The following is an 11,733-nucleotide window of genomic DNA, read 5'->3' on the forward strand; positions in this document are numbered from 1 at the left end:
ATAATACCAGATGGTCGTTACATTGATAACATGATTCTAACTGCACCTGCTGAGGAGGAATTAGCAAACACAACACAAATCCCAGTAAAATATATGCCTGCTAGAAGACGGGACATAAGCCCCAAGAGATGTTTCTGGAAGGACATCTAGTAGCATGGAGTATATTAGAATATCCCCTCTAAAGTGAAAGGATATCACCTTGAAGAAAGTGATACAATGCTTGTCCTGGAATTGGGGCTACATTTCTCTAGCCCATTTTCCAGGTAACTGTTGCACCAGGCTCCTATTAACTTCAATAGGCATGGCACCAAGTTTAAGAGGCCAAAGATGAAACCCAGAGCCAGCAAATGAGAGTTGGGGTTACTGAGGGGAACTTACATACAGGGTGGCCCATGGTTGCAGGCAGGGAGGAGAACTGCTACTGCCCACAGAAAGCATGCAGTTTACAGGACATTTTCACAACACCCTCTGTGAACCCCCCAGTAGCTGAGACGGTCGCAGTTACTTTAGAAAGTTTATTTTGCCAAGGTTGAGTATGCCTGCCCGTGACACAGCCTCAAGAGGTCCTGATGACATGTGCCCAACGTGGCCAGGGCACAGCTTGGTTTTATACATTTTAGGAAGATGTGAGACATCAATCAATATATGTAAGAAATACAATGGTTCTGTCCAGAAAGGCGGGGACAACTCGAAGCAGGGAGGGGGCTTCCAGGTCACAGGTAGGTGGGAGACAAATGGTTGCATTCTTTTGAGTTTCTGATGAGCCATTCCAAAGGAGGCAACCAGGTATGCATCTATCTCAGTGAGCAAAGGAATGACTTTGGATAGAATAGGAGGCAGGTTTGCCCTGAGCAGTTCCCAGCTTGACTTTCCCTTTAGCTTAGTGATTTTTGGGCCCCAAGATTTTCCTTTCACACCTCCTTCTAGGAACCTCCACCTGGAAACCTTCATTTAACCCAAAACAAAGGGGCTTGAACCCCTGTGTTGCCTATGTTCTGTGGGACAAGTCAGGTGCTCAGATATTCCCCATAGCCAAGGAATGAATCTCCAGATTGTCCTCGCTCACCACTCTGAACACACATTCAGGTGCGTCTGCCACACGGGGTCATTCTTAGGGTCTGCTTAAGTTACATTATTGCTGTCAGGTGCATCTACCCTAAGTGACTAATAAGGCTGCCAGTTTTAAGGAAGGAGAGAGTGAGAGCTCTTCAGTAAGTCCGAATTGCAGTGAAAGCAAACTAACTAATCATTGCAAACAGGGTGGATCGATCAGGTGGCATGCACAGAAGCATTCAATTATTAAACAGAAATAGCGTGGGAGACTGGGCACTGAGCACATCAGAATGCTCAGCAAATGCCATGGGCAGATGGCTCAGGCCCCCCTGCTGCCTACTCCTATCACTCACAGCCTCTGCCTCCACTCACACCCGTTGCCTCATGGCGTTTTCACTATTGATCAGTTAATAGAAAAAAGGTGCAGCCTCTTCACTGTGGGGTCTGAGGCATGTGTTGGCACCTGCTGGCAGAGGACCATTGCTGCCTTAAGGCCCCAATTAAGTGTGATTCTGAAACACAGGAATCAATGACCATCTTCCCATGGGACAAAATTTCCAGAAGTAAATCTCTTTGCTGGCTTTGCCTGAAAGAAAAGGTAGGCTGAGGTATGGACCCACAATAGCTTCAGGGGCCTGATTGCATGAGCAGGTAGCCCAAACCCCTCATTGCCCACCACCGTTCCACCAGAGCCACTGCCCCAGTTCCTACTACAGCCTTGTTGGAGCCTCCATATGATCAGTGAAGGAGGAGGAGAAACCTGAGCTTGGCTGATGATTCACTTGGCTCATTAGATGGGTGCAAATGCATGACAGCTGTGTTACAGCCACATTCAGGGATGCCCTTGAAAGACTGCAGATAGAGGAACTTTTCCCAATGGTTGAAGCTATTTAAGCAGGGCACCTGGCATACTGTAAGACCTAAAAGTTCAAATGCTGCCTCGACACCTTTGGGCCTCCATGGCTCCAAGGTCTAACCTTCTAGGTCCTCTTCTCTCCCCAGATACTCACCATCTCCACCCCCCAGTGGGATAGACTCCTACCCAGGTAGTTCTCCCATCAGGTGGGTGGGCTGCATCCCACCTGGCCCTCAACCTAATGGGTTCCACCTTCCAGCAAACTCTTGGAATTACTCAAACAGGCTGTTCACATTCTCCTCCTGGAGTGAGCCACCACAATACCCTACTTATCAACTCGCCCACCCCCTGTCACTACAAAGCCTGCTTCCCCCTCCCCCAACCAGTGCACTCTGCTCCCAAGTGCGGCCTCATGTGGCACAGGTCCTCCTCCCTGGGCTGTGAGTCTGTGTGACTGAGAAACTGCCATTGATCATGCCTGTCCAGGGCCAGGTGTCACGTGTTCTGCCATCTTATACTATTTAGGGCAGGGTATCCCTTCCTCAACAATGGGGTGAGGAAGAGGCATCCAAAGCACCTAGTAATCTGCCAAGTGTGGCCTGATGTGAGGGTGTGGATTGGTGGTCTCTGGTCACGGGGCTGGAAAGAAAACGACTCCACTTCCGGGTCCTCATTGTACCTGGGAACAGGCAGGTGCTGCTGGCTGGGACAGATATGATTCCCAAGGGTCCAGACCCCTCAGGAACTGAGGTTCAGTGGACACCACCAGGTAACCTGCTAAGGTGAGAGCTGAGGGTGAGGGGAATTTAGAAAGCTTTAATGACAGTGGGTGATCCTGGGCCCACTAATCCTCAACATGTGTGGGCATTCTGCTTTTGATTGTATTCATCCACTTAAGGAGATGGCTGTGGGTCTCTCTGGGAAAGGACTAGGGGAATTGAGATGGCATATACCAGACATGATATTGCAGGGTCCTTCCCACTAGGACCCAGCCTCCTCTTTAGTCAGTGGGTTCTAGATCTGGAAATTGGTCTCAGTCTGCCAGGGATTGTGGCTTTTAGGTTTTTTTGATTTGGGTTGTAGAAGTCAAAGCAGCACCTGGCTGCTGGCCTGCTTATTTTGGCCTTGGAGTACCATGCTCTCTTAATCCTCTCCCCATATCCCAGGGGTCAGGCACCCTTGGCCACACCTTTTTGGCATTATGGTCACTGTGAGTTTCTAGCTTCTGGTGACCAAATGCTTCTGCCTGGCCCCTGTCACTTGTCACAACATCATCTGCACGGATATCTGTGTGTGATCCACCTCTTACCATCATTCCTGGCCTCCAAGGAGACCTACCACTGAGCTTTTCACTAGTTCATTCTCGATGGCCTCAGTGAAGGGGGCTTCCTCTGGGCCTCCCAGGAACATAATCCTCTGAATCTTCCAGCCTTACATAATCTATCTGTCCCAGAAGCCCACTTCCCTCAGCCTTTTATTCCTTCCTCTCCCATCTGTCAAGGCAGCTCAGGATTTCCACAACTAGTTACCCATCACTTTTCCCAGGCTGCTGATAGCCACACTGGTGGTGAGTGCCCCACCTCATGGTGTCCTTGCTGGTTCTGTGTCCTGAGAGAGTGCCCCCAAATCTACAAGTTCTTCCTTATTTAGGTTTATTTATTTTTCCACAGGTTATTGGGGTACAGGTGGTGTTTGGTTACATGACTAACTTCTTTAGTGGTGATTTGTGCGATTTTGGTGCACCCATTGCCCAAGCAATATATGCTGCATCCTGTTTGTAGTCTTTTATCCCTTACCCCATCCCACTCTTCCCCCCAAGTCCCCAAAGTCCATTGTATCATTCTTATGCCTTTGCATCCTGGTAGCTTAGCCCCCACATATTAGTGAGAACATACAATATTTGGTTTTCCATTCCTGAGTTACCTCACTTAAAGTAATGGTCTCCAGGCCGGGCACGGTGGCTCATGTCTGCAATCCCAGCACTTTGGAAGGCTGTGGATCACCTGAGATCAGGAATTCGAAACCAGCCTGGCCAACATAGTGAAAGCCTGTCTCTACTAAAAATACAAAAATTAGCCGGGCGTGGTGGCAGGTGCCTGTAATCCCAGCTATTTGGGGGGCTGAGGCAGGAGAATCGCTTGAACCTGGGAGGCAGAGGGTGCAGTGAGCCGAGATCGTGCCATTGCACTCCAGCCTGAGCAACAGGAGCAAAACTCTGCCTCAAACAAACAAACAAACGAAAAAAGAATAGTCTCCAATCTCATCCAGGTCGCTGAGAATGCCATTAATTCATTCCTTTTTATGGGTGAGTAGTATTTTATCAGGTATATATACACCACAGTTTCTTTATCCACTTGTTGATTGATAAGCATTTGGGTTGGTTCCATAATTTTGCAGTTGTGAATTGTGCTGCCATAAACATGTCCTGAGAGAATGCTACCAAATTTACGAGTTCTTCCTTATTCAGTTTTATATCTGCTCCAGCAGATGACATTTGTCAATCTCTCTCAAAATCTAGTCCCTGGGGTCTTCCACTCATTCTTGCTGGAATCTTGTAGACACTCCTTGCAAACCCTTCAGTTATAGACATTTTCCCCCTTATCAGGCCTAGCCAGGTAATGCTACAACTTAACCCTGGGTTTAGTCCTGAAGCCAGGAGAACGGGAGGGAGCAGGGCCTGGAGGAGTGGCTGTCGCCTAGGGGTGGAGTGCTGTAGAGGCACCTGCCACAGCTTCCAGACTGGCGGAAGAGCCAGGGAAGGGGTTGGGGCGACTTCTGCAAACTCTGGGCTTCAGGGTGTCCACAAGGACCGTCATTCTTTTCTTTGCAAGAAAGAGCTGTATGTAAAAATGTATTTCTCTGTATGGCTTTCCTTCAACAGTATACTCAGCCATTTGAGTATTGGGGTCATCCTCCAAAAAGCCAGATGGTTCTAGTAACTGAAGACAGATTTGACCTCATAAAATGCCAAACTCATTCTTGCTTTTGCCCCACTGCCAAAGAGGAGGAAATGCCTATTATAAAAGTAGCTTTCTGAAATATGCCTGGTAAATTGTGGATGCAGCTTACTGGCCTGGTTAAAAAGAGGCAGGAGAATAAGGGCCTTGGTTATTCCCCAGCCCTCTCCCCACGAGTTGCTGTTTTCTTTCACTTTAATTCAGATACCTGAGGAATGCTAGGGGCAAAAGCAAACCAAGAATAACTGGGGTTTGTGCACCTGGTCTATGTGTAAAAGATACTTGGCTATTAACAAGAAATGTTACACATCCCACTGTTAGACACTTCCCAAGATAATAATTTAATGTTATGAATATAATGACTCTGAAGATTCATGTTTAGCCTCTTACATCATGGGACATTTGTAAGTTGAGACAAGTAAGAAAGTAGAGACAAATACTTTCTATTCCAGAATAAGATACTTCAAGGAATCTCATCTCAATAATTTACTCACTTCAGGCTAGTGAGTAACTTTATCCAATAAATAGGTACAGTCATGTGTCACTTAACAATAGAGATACGTTCTGAGAAATGCACTGTTAACTGATTTTGTTGTTGTGCAAACATCATAGAGTGTATTTATACAAATCTATATGGGATAACCTGCTGCACCTTAGGCTGCATGGGCTAGCCTATTGCTCCTATACCATGAAGGTATACAATGTTACTATTTACATCAGCATTACAGGTGAGTAATATGTTGTGCTATTACGACTCATTAGGTGATAGGAATGTTTTTTAGCTCCATCATAATCTTATGGGACTATCATTGTGTATGTGGTCTGTTGTTGACTGAAACGTTATTTTGTGGCACATGCATTTTGATTTTTTTCTTCAGAAGATGAGCTCTCCTAGGCTACATACTTTATGTTCATCTAAGCATTTGCACTTGCTGAATACTGCAATAGGTGTTCATTGTGTTTACAATTGAGACCTCAACCAATCCTTCAGGGGCTTTGAGCAGGAGTTGCCTACTGGAACTGTCCCAGATTGAGGCAAGGGTGCTGGGACTCTGTATCCCTGCATCAGTCAGTCACTGGTTTCAGGTCACCTGCTGGGATGAGACAACATTGGGACAACATCGGCAAGGCTGTTTTATGCAGCAGAGCTCAATTCCCAATGAGAGACGTGGCTATGAGCCTTCAATAGCTGATACTCAGAATCTAGGGAAGGAAGAATCAATGCAGAGAGAGGGACCTGGACAAAATACCATAGTGTCCACTGCAGTCCACTCCTTATACCCCAAAGCCCACTTGCTTCTCACAGTGAGTTCTTTCCATCCAGGGTTCTGGTTGGTGGGATAAGGCATGACCCTCACTGTTGCAGCTGGTCTCAAGTCTATGACAGATACTCATCACCTCCCTTCTCCACTACCTGCCTGTGTTTTCCTGCACCTGTGCTAGCATCTCTGTTGACCTTGATGTCAGAATCATCCATGAGGTAAGGCCCTCATCCCTGAGGGATCTGACCCACTGGTTACCAAGATCTCTTCACCCCATGACTGCCACATCTATGTATTTATATTCTGAGGAATGACAGGTCCACACTAATCACCTTGCTGCCAAACACATCTGACACGGTTTGGCTGTGTCTCTACCCAAATCTCATCTTGAATTGTAGCTCCCATAATCCCCACATGTTGTGGGAGGGACCCAGCGGGAAGTGATTGGATCATGGGGGAGGTTTCTCCCATGCTGTTCTTGTGATAGTGAGTGAGTCTCGCAAGATTTGATGGTTTTATAAGCATCTGGCATTTTCCCTGCTGGCACTTCTCTCTCCTGCCGCCTTGTGTTTGCTATCCCTTCTGCCATGATTATGCATTTCCTGAGGCCTCTCCAGGCATGTGGAACTGTGAATCAATTAAACCTATTTTCTTTATAAATTACCCAGTCTTGGGTATTTCTTCATAGCAGCGTGAGAATGGACTAATGCAGCATCCTTCTCTGCTCCCTCCGTAGCTGCACCCTGCCACCTCCTCATGACCAGTCACCCCTGTCACGTTGGTGACTCTTGTCCTCGCCTGCTAGTCTCTTGGCATGAGCAGCCCAAAGTGAAGAAGTTACATTGAACTATTGCTATGGCAGCTGATGGGAGCTCTGTCTCTCTAGGAACCAGAACCTCTAGACCCACAGAGCCTAAAGTTGCATGGACAAGAAGGAGAACGTTGCAAGGTGGTCACTGATTGTGACAGGAAGCATGACGATGTGCTTCTATTTCATGATTTCCAGGCCTGTCTGTATGGTCTACCTTAAGGACAGCCCCATAAAATGACATCGATTTATGGTATCACTATCTGTAGAGGGATGGTGTTGCAGAGTAGAGTCTCCTAGTAGTATCTCCCTAGCACATTTGAGAGGCCATCCCCCCTCTCCATCAGGCTGGCAGTTTCTGGGTAAAATAGTGTATTAATTTTCTAGGGTGGCTGTTAACAATGTGCCACAAACTGTGGGGCTTAAAACAACAGAAATCAATTTTCCCACAGTGTGGAGGCTACAAATCCGAAATCAAGGTGTCAGCAGATAGGGCTATGCTCCCTGAGGGCTCCAAGGAAGAGTCTTTCCTTGCCTCTCTGGTTCCTGGTGTTGCTGGCAATCCTCAGTGTTCCTTGGCGTGTGGCGGCATCAGTCGGCTCTGTCTTCACATGGCCTTTTCTCTCTGTGTCTGTGTCTTCACACCTCCCTCTCTTATGAGGTCACTGTCATTGAATTTAGGGCCCACATTAATCCAGTGCAATTATAACTTGATTACATTAGCCAAGACCCTATTTCCAAAGAAGGTCACATTCACGGATACCAGGGGTGAGGACTTCAACACTTCTTTTTTCTCAGTCGGGGAGAAGTGCAGCTCAACTTGCAACAAGTGGTCTGTGATGGGACCCGAGGCCATGTGCTCATTGCTGTAAAGTGGGGCCATTGGTTCACGAGGATGCTAAACGCAATCCTGTATCAGAGGATGGAAACTTACAAAGGTCCTCGGAGAGTGATCTGGCTGAGGCCCCGCAGGCAGGAGAGGCAGATCCATCCCTGCCGATGAATAGCCGCCCTTCAACGTGGCTGGTGATCTCCTTCCAGTGTTCCATGCTGCAGTGCATGCTCTCTGGAGGATGTTAAAAGTGATAAAAATATATCCACACTTTGTCCTTATTCCCTGTGGTTCATCTACAAGCCTCTTTCACAGACCTCCTTCCTTCCAGTCATTCACCTTCCAGACCTTTAGCCACTGAGATGACACACTCATGAGTCTGTATCATCTTCCTTCAGGCTGCTCCCCTTTCCACACAAAATGGAAGATCACGTGTAGCACCTAGAGCTCTGCCCCTTGGAAGGGTCTCCCCTGACTGCTGTCTCCCAAGGCCACCCAGAGTAGACATGAGACAGCAGCAGGCTTCTTTCTGACTTGCACCAACACAGCAGGCTGACCCACCTGTGAATCCCCCTCGGCCCTGCTGGTGCCCCATCAGCTGGACATGCGGCCAGGGCTTTGAGCTGAGGGGTAGGTACTTGTACAGTGATGACAGACAGCAGGGTGGCCTGGGCCACCTCTTGTGGAGCTGGCTTGCACCCTCCAGCTCTGCTCTGCACCACTTCTGTTTTATGCTGTTTTGCTGCTGAGCCCACCTAATCTTGTAGGTGGGTCTGTAAAATTCCACATCTTGATGGTTATATTTTGTTCCAGTGTCACTTAATGTCTCATGCTCAGATGCTCTATTTCTGCCAGAGCCCTGGCTCACACAAACTGTTTTTCCAACAGTGTAATGTTTCCTGTTGTAGATGGAGTGACTTTCCTCCAGAACCCTCAGGGTCTATACTGTGACTCTTTTGCTGGTATTTATCATAAAATCCTCATGGAGTTTTTTCCCATTACACGTACTCCTAGTAACATAAGCTTTGCAAATCATAAAGTCCAAGCAGTAGGGCTGCTTTCACTGCAGCCAGGACTTCTGCTAGAGCCATTTCCTGCTCTTATTCCCAACCGAAACTGGCAGCCTTTCCACGTCACCAGGATGTGAATCAGAGCAGCTGCCTCTGGCATTCAAAGTGCTAACCAAGTATTAGGTTTCCTTTCCAGTAGGGGGAGGTACCAGATGCAATATGTATATTTTTATAATGAAAGGAATACCCTGACACACTCCGGGCCACTGAAGCCCTAACATCATCAGTGACGTTGTGGGCGTCTGATTCTTCAAAGACAAAATTATTTCTCACATTTTGGAGCACACGTATTTTACCGAGGACTCTAACAAACTTGAGACTTCTTTTCTGGCTTGTCTTGTCTTATTGACATCCTACATCAACACGGTGGATCAGTGTGATGTTCTGATGACAGCAATTTTCAAACACTGTAGTCTCAGGACCCCTTCATATTCTTTAAAATTGAGTACCCCAAAGAGCTTTTGCTTACATGGGTTATATATATTAATATTTACTGGAAAATAAACTAGAGGCATTTTCAACATATTTGTGTATTTGTTTATTAAAAATAAAATAATAAACCATTACATGTTTGTATAAATGATACCTCATTATGAAAAATATTTTTCATAAAATATTTCTGAATAGCATTAACATTTTTGCAAATCTCTTCAAGACAGCTAGAACATCATATATTTCTACATTCCATCTGTTGGGATATGTTATTTTAGTTTAAGATTGTGAAGAACATCCACTTTCATACAGATATACAGCAGAAAATAGAGTATTTTAATACTCTTTTCAGATAATTATGGATATTTTTTCTGTGATGCTATATTAAAACTCAATGAGTGGTAGAACCTTAAAGGTTTGTTGTGATGTGGAATCTGAAATTGTATCATGCATGTTTATTATGCTGTTACATTAAAATTCATTGGTCTTGGCCGGGTGTGGTGGCTTAGGCTTGTAATTCCAACAATTTGTGAGGCTGAGGGTGGATCAATTGAGGTCAGGAGTTCGAGACTAGCCTGGCCAACATGGTAAAATCCCCATCTCTACTACAAATACAAAAAAATTAGCCAACATGGTAAAATCCCCATCTCTACTACAAATACAAAAAAATTAGCTGGGAATCGCTTGAACCCGGAAGATGGAAGTTGCAGTGAGCCAAGATTGTGCCACTGCACTCCAGCCTGGATGACAGAGCGAGACTCTGTCTCAAAAAACAGAAGCAAAAACAACAACAAAAAAATCATCTCCTACTTGAATGAAATAGATTCATACCTTCCCATTATAGAAAAATCTAAAGTGTTTTTCTATACGCCAATGACACGACTTGATTACAAACCATAAGTAACCTCAATAGACAACTGAGTCTGCACTCGAATGATTGCTAGATGGCTGCAAACTACATTTTGGAAAGGTTTCAGTAGATGTCCCATGATTTGTTTATATGTCTATAATTCCCTCTTCTCCAGTATAGCACCTCGTTCAGTTATGTGGTTGTATCTTTTGCTAGTATCTTTTATCAGATGGTATATTAGCTTGCTAGGGCTACCATAACAAAATACCACAGATTGAGTGGCTCATACTAGAAATTTATTTGTTCCTAGTTCTGGCAGCTGGAAATCCAATCTTGATATCTTCTAATCTTCCAATCCTGGTATCTTCTAATGTCTCTCTCCTTGGCTTGCAGATGGCCACCTTCTCGCTTTATTCTCATGTGGTCTATCCTATGCACACACATCCTTGGTGTCTCTTTGCATGTCTAAATTTCCTCTTTTCATAAGGATGTCAGTCAGATTGAATGAGGCCCTATCCTATGGCCTCATTTTAACTTAATCATCCCTTTAAAGATCTTATTTCTAAATATAGTCACACTATAAGGTTCTAGGGGTCAGGACTTCCATATATAAATCTGGCAGGGGGTAAGGGAGGGGGAAGGAGAGACACAATTTAACCCATAACAGGTGACAACCCAGGAAGGTATATTGCCCAATACTGCCATTTCAGAGGTACCATATGGCAGATGGGAGTTTCATACCTTTTCAGATTCTTTTCCTTTTCAGTGTTTTTCAAGATAAAATTGGGGCTGTGCTTTAAGATGAAGCTGAAATATTATGATTTTTTATTTGTGTATTTTTAAGAGGTAAGCCAGACCTTCTGAACAGGGTTTGTCCCTTCTGGAAATGCTCCATTGGATCTCTTCTTTGTGGGAATATTCTACTCAGTCCCTAAATTTATGACACTCTATTTTTCACAAATTGTCCGCAGTCATCCTTGGCTTTGTCCCTATTAACTATTCTGCTGCTCACTTAGCTATCAATACAGACAGCTGTGGCCTGGGGAATCAGTAGGGAATATAATCACAAGCCCACAGTGCCTTTCGAGATTTGTACGGAGAGATCCATTGATGCCTGCCTGTGGGCAACACAGCTCATCCATTCCTCCAGGTAACAGGCCCTGAGACTAGATGCAGAACTTTTCCCAAAGAAGAGGATTCACAGTTTACATCTCATTCCCATTAGTTCCATGACGTCAAGAAGGTGATGTGCCTTAAACAAGCACAAGCTTGCTTCTTGATTGGGGCCATGCACAGTTGCTGTGCATGCACGCAGTCACCATCAGCTGTTTTTAAGTGGTGTTTGAAACAGCCCTGTGAATAATCCTGAATTTAATGATGTTGTCCCACCCTCTAGGTTCCAGTGGAGGACTTTCTCTTTTCTCAGTGCACTCTCCTGATACTTGTTTTACTCTGCAAGAAACAAAATCTTATATCAAAACATGTTGCTAATCTTTAAATAGCTAAAAAGTTTCTGACTACATTTACTTGTAAATGCACAGGATTTCACGACACTCATTTTATATACTTAAAAACAAAGTTTATTAACACCTTACTTTTTTCTGCCATTTCTG

The sequence above is a fragment of the Hylobates moloch genome, unplaced genomic scaffold (assembly GCF_009828535.3).
Source record: "Hylobates moloch isolate HMO894 unplaced genomic scaffold, HMol_V3 SCAFFOLD_1, whole genome shotgun sequence".
Lineage (NCBI taxonomy): Eukaryota > Metazoa > Chordata > Mammalia > Primates > Hylobatidae > Hylobates > Hylobates moloch.